The sequence below is a fragment of the Sciurus carolinensis genome, chromosome 13 (genome assembly GCF_902686445.1).
Source record: "Sciurus carolinensis chromosome 13, mSciCar1.2, whole genome shotgun sequence".
Classification (NCBI taxonomy): domain Eukaryota; kingdom Metazoa; phylum Chordata; class Mammalia; order Rodentia; family Sciuridae; genus Sciurus; species Sciurus carolinensis.
Genome location: NC_062225.1, coordinates 61896648 through 61905759, shown reverse-complemented (window position 1 = coordinate 61905759; position 9112 = coordinate 61896648). Strand labels below are relative to the sequence as shown.

At 43.6% G+C, this 9112-nt stretch overlaps 1 pseudogene; it reads right to left on the bottom strand.

Annotated features, from left to right (window-relative positions):
- Window positions 1-7236: 7236 nt before the first annotated feature.
- LOC124962894 (isobutyryl-CoA dehydrogenase, mitochondrial-like) lies at window positions 7237-8731 on the bottom strand (annotated as a pseudogene).
- Between the last annotated feature and the right edge of the window lie 381 nt (window positions 8732-9112).

The window sequence follows — 9112 nt, the reverse complement described above, 5'->3', positions numbered from 1 at the left end:
AAAATCAGGGAGGTACAAGAATCAGGCTACTATTAGAAGAGAGATATCCCCTCCATTGTGGCACAACAAAAGAAGGAAAGGGAAAGTTAGCATGCAGGGACATTTGTGAACTTTGTAACCAAAGTTGACGTGGCTCATGTCTGAGGGCTCTCTACTCTCTCCTAAAGAGGAACCAGATGCCTCATCTTCGTGAATGACTGAGATATTTGGTTTAGAAGTCTGAGGACAGTGGGTAAGAGGACTGGGTAAGAGGTGAAGCAATGAATGCAAAGTCTGGGTGCGATGGAAGAGGAGGGTCACGAGAATAATTGAGCCATGAAGCTCAGACACTAATCTGATGTGAGCTTGGAAAAGTTTTGGTTCCACACTGGGGCTGTGCAGGCTCAAACTGAGTGGGGGAGGTAGCCCTCGGGAAGACACTGAGTGGAGTGTGTGGATGGGTCAGTCATCCCGCCTCACACCACTCATGCTGATCCTGGAGCCTGGAAGGAGAGGCAGAGCCTAATGAGGATTGCAAACTGAGGAGCAGGGACTGGATGGTCATTAGGTAAGAGCCTGTAGGAGAGATCAGAGCCAGACAGAACCCACATTCGTGAGCACAAAGAAAGCAAGGTGTCAGAAGAGCCAGCTAGACACCCCGTGCATGGAGATGGCAGCGTGCAATCTGTCAGCCTGGGATAGAGGGGGAAGGTACAGGGGAGGTGGTACCATCAGGAGGGACCCAAGTTTGGGTCACAACAAAGAGGTATAAAGAGTTAAAAGGGAATAGTTGGAAGATACAGTGGAGTGAGTTGAGTACTGAATGGGAGTTCTGAAAGTCAAGGGAATGGGAGCAAGGAGATAAAGGAAGGTCTAGTTCTATGTCGGAGGAGAGGAGACACAAAGAATGACACAAAAAGGAATGTATAAAAGCAGGGACGAACTAAGGATGTATGGAAAAGATTAGTGAATCCCTGTCCTTGCCATCATATTTCAGCATTTGCTCAACACTTTAAAAGACATTAGGGGATATCTGATTTACCAAAGACAAAATTGTGTTTTTAATGTGCTGTTACTTGCAGACATGCAGAAGGATGAGTTACAAGATTCTCCCTCATTTCCTCTTCTCACCATTTGAGACAGAAAACAGATATTAGAGGAAGACCCTACTCTGACCTCATTTTCCTTATTGAGGAATTTCTGTAATATTCCCAGCATTCGTGGCTCCAGAACTCTTGCTCCCTATGATGGGGTGATGCATCTGATCAGTGAGCTTGGGAGATGTGTGTATGTATGTGTGTGGCTTGGTGTCTTCTCTCTTTCTGCCTCTTGGTTCTACCTGCTCTCAGGATGCACACATGAGCTGCTCTCTGCCAAAGGGAGTTCCCTGGGGGACACCCACAGATAATGAATTAGTAGAGCCCTGCCAGGGGTCATATGCACAGCACTTTCTAACTAACAGGTGAACTATTGTGTAGTCCACAGTGAACTCAAACAAGAAGCCACTTTCTCAGTGGTAAAGCTAATATTTTCATTTCTATCCATCTGCACCCTGTGTTCCCTATCTCAGAGGCCTCCAAACTCAGGAAGAAAATACATATGCTGTCTTTTATTTTCTTGTTCCTCCAAAAACCAGTTACCACACATAGGGAGTTAACACAACACAAAGTATTTTAGAGTTCTGTAGGTCACAAGTCCCCAAGGTTATGACATGGACATCTCAAGTGGTCATTGTTCTGCCTACCACAAGTTTGACTTTCTGCCATCCCACCTGAAGGCTCAGGTATTACTGTCTTACAGATGTGGGTGGAAGGGGAAACAGTATTAGCTATCCAACCAGGAACTTCCACGGTTTTGTATCCAAAAGCCTAGATCCATTATCTGTATTTGGCTAAATGACTTGGAAGATCTAAGGAGAAAGAACATTTAATGAAAACATGGAAAAGAGGGATTTCCTCCATATTGGTAAAAGGTTTTCAGAGCTTAGGAGGTAAAGAGAAAAATCTGTGGGTCCTGAAGTCAGCCAAGAACTTTCTACTCACCTCTGCATGTGGAAGCAATGGCTGGGCATGTCCAGGGAGGAAGGATCCCAGCCCCAGGACTCCCAGGCCCAGGGAACTTTTCCCATTCTCCATGGGAATGGTAAGGAGAGAAAACCACCAGACCTCATGGAATTGCTGTGGCCTGGACAATTGCCACAGTGACCAGGACAGAGTGGGGATCAAACGCTCTTCTCCCATTTCCTGATTCATCATTAGAGAAACTTGCTTACAATAAATGCTACGTGTTTTAACCTCTTCATGACCAGAAAGGTTCTCATTGTCCTCTTCTTTCTCCTCCTCACCCTCCTCTTCCTTCATGATTTTCCAAACCAGACAATTTCTTGGAGAGCACATTAAAATATTTGAATTTCAAATAATAAATCACTGATTTTCCGTAAATGAAACAATGCCATCATCGTTCAACTTCTCTAGCCAACTGAGATATGAGGTGCCAGTTGGCTGATCTTAAGGCTGATTGATAGATTGTGTAGGAACAGAGATGAAATGGGTAGAGGTAAAAAAATAAATATTTTCTAAAACTTTCACTGAAGAATATTATAGAAGGCTACTATGTAAAGCAGAGCTAATGAACATTTCCTGTGAGGAAATATCAGCTAACTATAACTCTCCACTCTCAACTTGTCTGAGAGTTTTGGCATGCCCCCTGATCTGGTTCTGCTGCAAATCACAGAGCCAGAGGCACATTAGAGGGTGGCTGAGGGCAACCAAGATGGCTGAGATGGTGGCAGGCAGGACTGTCCAGAGTTCAGCTGCACTTGGTCTGGTGGCCTGAAACTTTGGAATGGAGCAAGGGGCTCCTTTGCCTCCTGGTTTGACCCATGAGCATTGGGATGGGTGTGTCCAAGGTGCCAGCAGGAACTTGCTATCCAACTTGGCATTTGGGTCATTCCTGAAAAAGTACTCTCCTGACTGGGCTTCCGTCCACAAGCTCTAGTACCAGTGTGGATTTGATTCCCCCAAGTACTATTTGCCTGACTTACCCTCCTGAAGATAATTCTATCTGGATTCTTAGTGCTCACAGCAGCCATTTATCAGATCCTTGTTTATTTACTCATTTGTAGCTGCATCCTATTTGTGTTTCCTAGGGAGAACATCCCATTATCTAGAACTTATGGGAGGGTCATTTCTAATACTTTCTTCTCCCTTTCCCCAAGCTCCTCCTGTGGAAGCTCACAGAATCTACAGCCAGTGCACTGGGTGTTTGCTCCCACACCAGGACTCAATTGGAACAAAGGCAGAGGGAAATTCAGAGGTCAATGCAGCCAGAAGTGGTGGAGGAGCTGTGACACCGGGACAGCGTGGTTCAGCAGCACGGCCCTGGCTGGGTGTCTGACTGCCTCAGCCAGCACTCCATGGTTTCCTGTCCATTTGCCCGTTTGGGACCTACATCTTCTATCAATTCAGGGTCTCTCCCATACCCTGCTAGCAAGTGCTCTTTCTGTTGAAGATGGTTTGCTGAAGTCAGGAACCTGATAGTTATATATTCGATAAAACTTTTAAACAATTAGTCAAAATTTTACCTTCCTTATTCCTCCCTATTCCAATTAAATATCCAGTTGGGATAGGGACAGATGAAAAATGAGTATAGGCCAGTTTGGACTTGGACTGGTCCTTGCATCATCTCTGAGAATAGTACAATCTATTCCCAGAAAAGGGAGAGAGAGAGAGAGAGAGAGAGGAGGAGAGAGAGAGAGAGAGAGAGAGAGAGAGAGAGAGAGAGAGAGAGAGAGAATGGTTGTATTTAGGAAAAATTGTGTCATAGGAGAAGGAGGGTGTTCCTACCATTCACCTGTATTGGTGACATCAGTGTTTCTTAGAAAACACCAAGAATTCTCAGAGCTTCAGACACAGAAATTAAAATCGAGCCATAAAATTAAATCGAAAACACTACCTCTTCTTTCTGTATAACCGTTTGGATCACACACTTTGTGTGTGATTCAGATAATCACACACAATTAACTCCATGTTACCAGAGTTCATATAGGTTAACACGATGAGAACAAAATGAAAAGTGCAATGAAAGAAAAAAAAATCTCAAAGGACCCTGAAAGATAAATCAAAAGGAGTAAATATATCAGTCAAACTCCTTGGCATTTCAAGTTCATTCTATTCACCACAGAATGTAGTCCATCTTGCTCCTCTTCTTTCACAGAAAGGAGGCTGAGAAAAGTCTAAATTTTTAAATGCATTTATTTAAAGAAAAGTAGTATAAGAATTTGAAAAAAAAATGTAGACCTGAAAGAACATGACAGGTGAGATCAAACCAAGAGTCCACAGAGAAAGAAAAAATTTCAGTTGAAACATTATAGAGAAAGCACACTTCCTGTGAGAGGGTGTTAAGGCAATCATTTGCCCAATTAAATATCATGGTTATTAAAAGTGGTCAATGAGGCTATTGCAACCAACTACAATATATTGAAAATAAAACAGCATATCCAACAGGGTTCCAAAGTACTCTGTGAAAGCTGAATAGCTGTTTACCAAGCACAGAACCATGAACTCAACCTGTAAATGACTGCCAACCAATTCTAGGAATTTTCATAGATTATATGATAGTGGGAACTGCTCAGTTATCAGGGGACCATTACTCAAGAACTCTGGGGATGACAACTCATATCATTTGGTTATACCATATTTACTTGTATTTGGAGATTGATAACTGCATCCACACACATACACCCAGTGGTACAGGTGACAGAAATTATATGAGAGTGATGTAGCAAGTGTCTTCAAGAAGTGAAACCTAAATCGCAGGAGGAGCCTATCAAGCAAGTTGAGTTGGTCACGTTTTCTTGCTGTGACCCAAATACCTGACCAGAACAACTTGTGAAGTTTATTTTGAGGTCCCAGATTCAGAGATTCCGTCCATGTTCGGTAGACTCCGTTGCTCTGTCCTGGGAGTGAGACCAAACATCATGGCGGAAGGGCATAGCAGAGGGAAGCTGCTCACTTTGTGGCAGCCAGGAAGACAAAAGAGAGAGGGTAGAGCCAGGGCTTATGGCTCAGTGGTAGAGCGCTCGCCTGGCGTGTGTGAGGCACGGGGTTCCATTCTCAGCACCACATATAAATAAATGAATGAATGAATAAACACAAAATAAATAAATAAATAAAAGAAAGGTTCCTTGACATCTAAAAAAAAACCATTTTTAAAAAAAGGTGTAATCCCAAGGGCATGCCCCCAATGCCTACTTCCTCCAGCCACACTCCACCTGACTACAATTATCACTAGTTCCATGGCCCTTTACATTACTACTCTACCAGATGGATGAATCCTCGGATCAGGTTCCAGCTCTCACGATCTAGTCATTTCACCTCTGGACATTCCTCATGAGCTAATTGGGTTAAATTCATACACAAACCATACTCAAACCATAACATGAGACCTAAGGAATTCTTGTTCATGAAGTTTGAATGCTTGGTACTAGCTCTCGCTCAATATACTTCCATCGTTTTGAAAGCTTTTTACCTGCACCACCACAAATGGGGGGAAATGAAATGTGAGTGTCCATATCTTGAGAACTTGTCAAGTCCTTTCAATTGCACCGTGCATCCCGCACCTATTCATCCCTGTCCGCATTAGCATGTGACTGATATCTCATGGTAGATGTGATTTATTTAAGCCAGTATCTGTTGTCAGCCTTCTGTAAGCACCAAACAGCACAGATATGCAGTACCTGCTGTCAGTGGAAAATGCATGGCCTACTTTGCCCTCTCCAGCCATTTTCTGCTATATATGGGAGAGAGAGATGAGACCACTGCATGTTTAGAAGTTGAGTGAGTGCTGAGGCTACATGCCTGCTGCAGGGAAAATGCTCAATGTAACAACTGTAGGGTTTCATAAGTGTATCATATATGTTGTATATCATTATATGTATATCATGTATGGTGCATGTTAAGTGGTACATGCATGATGCAGGATTACTATATGCATGTTTAATCTTATATGTTTTACATGCATGCTGTGCTGGGTGTAAAGTGTATGTTGTGTGTAACATGCATGCTATATACATGATGCCAGTGTTTCATAAGTATGTTTTGTTACGTGCATGTCACAAGTATGTTATCTGTATTTAAAATGTATGGGGTATGTGACATATATATTACTTTGTGTGAGTCTTACATGTATGTTCTGTGTAGTGCATGTTGTGTGTGCATTCCATGCATAGTATGCTTGTGCTATGTCATGCACACTTCTATATGTCATAAACATGTTAAATGCATCTCACAGCATGCTGTATGCATGTGGCATGCACATCATATAGGTCACATGGATGCTATTGTATATATGTATGTTTTCAGTCACATGTATGTTGCCTGGATTTCATGTGCCTGGCACTTATTTGTCACATGCATGTTATATGCATGTCACACATGTGTTATTTTTGTGTTACATGTGTGTCAAAATAACACAATACAACATATTACATTGTAACATGTATACATAACACACCACACATTCATCTCACATACAACACACATATAACAATTTTTTTTTGACAGTACAAAAAGGAATTAATTTTATTGATCAATGTAATAATTAAAAATATTTAAAAAGAGAAGAAGTTCCAAAAAAAGAAATCAAAGCTCAGGGAAAAAAATATACTCACAGTACTTATCAAGAAGTGTTATAGAAATCCTGATCACTGTTCTTAGATGATAGGCATCTCCAAAAGAAAAAGGAAAACCAAATACTCAAAATTCCAAATAATCTCAGCCCTTGATATTCAGGGAATCCAGAAGAGGAGACACACCCTAAATCACAGCTTAGGAAGAGTTTCTCAAATATTCACTTTACCATGATTTACATTCAGATTAATGCTATCCAAAACTCTTGAGGCTACAGTACAGAGAAGTACACAAGAGGGGATTTTCTCTCTCCTCCCCTCCTCACATCTTTGCCCAGAAAAGCCTCAGTGGATCTACCTAGGCCCCAAGAAGAAGGATCCAGTGAACCAGCAAAATGGAGATAAATTAAGAAAATGCAGATCTAGACAGACTTTGGTTCAGAAAATTCACTGGTTATCTCTCTGACATTAGGAAAACAAGGTGGAAGGTCTTCTTGTGACATTTCTCTTCAGAACAGCTCTTCCAGTTCTACTAGGGACTCTGCTCCAGTCTGAGAGCCAACACTGCTATCAACACATATGCAAGTTCAACTCTGGAAGAGTTCAGCACTTCAATATAATCCATAATTCACCTAGAACCAAAGAGCCCACATGGAACCACCCTGATTGCAGTTGCACACTGACCACCATGCCAGAATATCAAGTATGGGTGCTATTCCTGAAGGAGGCTTGGAGAGATCAGCATCCTCATCACTTCATTGCTACCTTCTAGGATTTGGTGGACCCTGAAATCGCGCATATACTGCTGAACAGCATAATCTTTCAGGTAGCCGTAGCCTCCATGCATCTGTAAAGCCTGGTTGCAGATTGCAAAGCATTCTTCTGTAGCAAAGAACTTGGCCATGGAGCACAGAGCCACTGCATCTTCCTGCTTCTCCTGCAGAGCCACTGCAGCACTATGGACAATCAGCAGTGAGGCAACCAGCCTTGTTGCCATATTTACTAATTGGAATTGCAGGTACTGGTTATTGGCCAGAGGTGCTCCAAACTGCTTTCGAACTTTGAGGTGATCTCGGGTGAGGATGATTGAAGCGTGAGCAGCATCCAGAGAGCAGGAAGCAATATTGATACGTCCTCCATTCAGTCCTTTCATGGCTATGAGGAAGCCCTGCCCCTCACTCCCAATTCTGTGGGCCACAGAGACAGCACAGTCTTTGAAGATTATGGCACGAGTTGGCTGGGAGTTCCATCCCACCTGGCAAAAATCAGGGACTGGGTGGCTGCCCAACAAGCCACCACACAGGGTGGGCCTCCCTGTAGACAGAAGCCTGTGAAGCATGGGGTCCAGCACACTGACATTTTTTCTCCTTCTTGCCAAAACTGAGGCCAGGGGTCCCTTTCTCAACAACTATGCATGAGATGCCTTTTGGGCCTGGTCTTCCAGTTCGGCACATGACTATGTAGATATCTGATTCACCACCTCCACTGATGAAGGCCTTGGAGCCATTGAGGATGTAATGATCTCCTTGTCGTTTAGCTGAGGTCAAGAGGGATGCAGCATCACTCCCACTTCCTGGTTCAGTGAGACAGTAGGAAGCAAACTTCTCCAAGGTACAGAGCGGTGGGCAAAATTTGTGCCTCTGTTCGTCACTTCCAAAGCTATCAATCATCCAGGCATACATGCTCACTTTGCTTGACCAGCTTGGTCACTCACTTGTGGATGCTTATGTAGGCTGTGGTACTGGTGCAGCCTGTTGCCAAGGCTTCAAAGATGACAGAGGTATCAAGCCTTGACAGTCCAGAACCACCGACGTCTGTGTGGACGTAGACACCCCCAAAGCCTAGCTGGGCTGCCTTCCGCATCACATCCACAGGGAACACCTCCTTCTGGTCCCACTCTGCCATATTTGGAGCCATCTCCCAGGCAGCGAAGTCAAAGGCCACTTCTGAAATTCTTTTTGCTCTTCATTTAGTCCCATGGAAGCTGTGGGCAGGATTGCACACATTCAATTGATCGATGCAGGTGGTCAAGCTCCGGTGGCGGGTGTTTGCGGGGGCCAGGAGACTACTGCACAAGCGCCCAAGACGCACTCCGAGGTTCCGGTAGCCGCACCACATTGCCATGGCTCCTGCCTTAGCCAGAGCCAGTGAGCCCTACATATAACAATATTACATACACATATATGAGATGTACAACTGGAAGTGACACAATATGAGACGTATGTGTTGCACACATGACATTCACATAGCATATTTGTATCTTCAGACAGAACATTTCTGCAGTAACCAAAAAGCAAGACTGCTTATTAGAGTTGGAGATGATTTTCCTTTGTAGATATTGAAGATGTTGGGATTTTAGTTCCATTATGTTTCTGAACTGTCCATTCCAGAATCTGGCTCTACTGCATTTCCTTTGACTTGAAATCTAGGACCTTGCGTTCAGTTGGGCCTGCTGACTTGGCCATTTCCATGCACTGCAGCACACAGGTGTCGGCTCCCACCTGG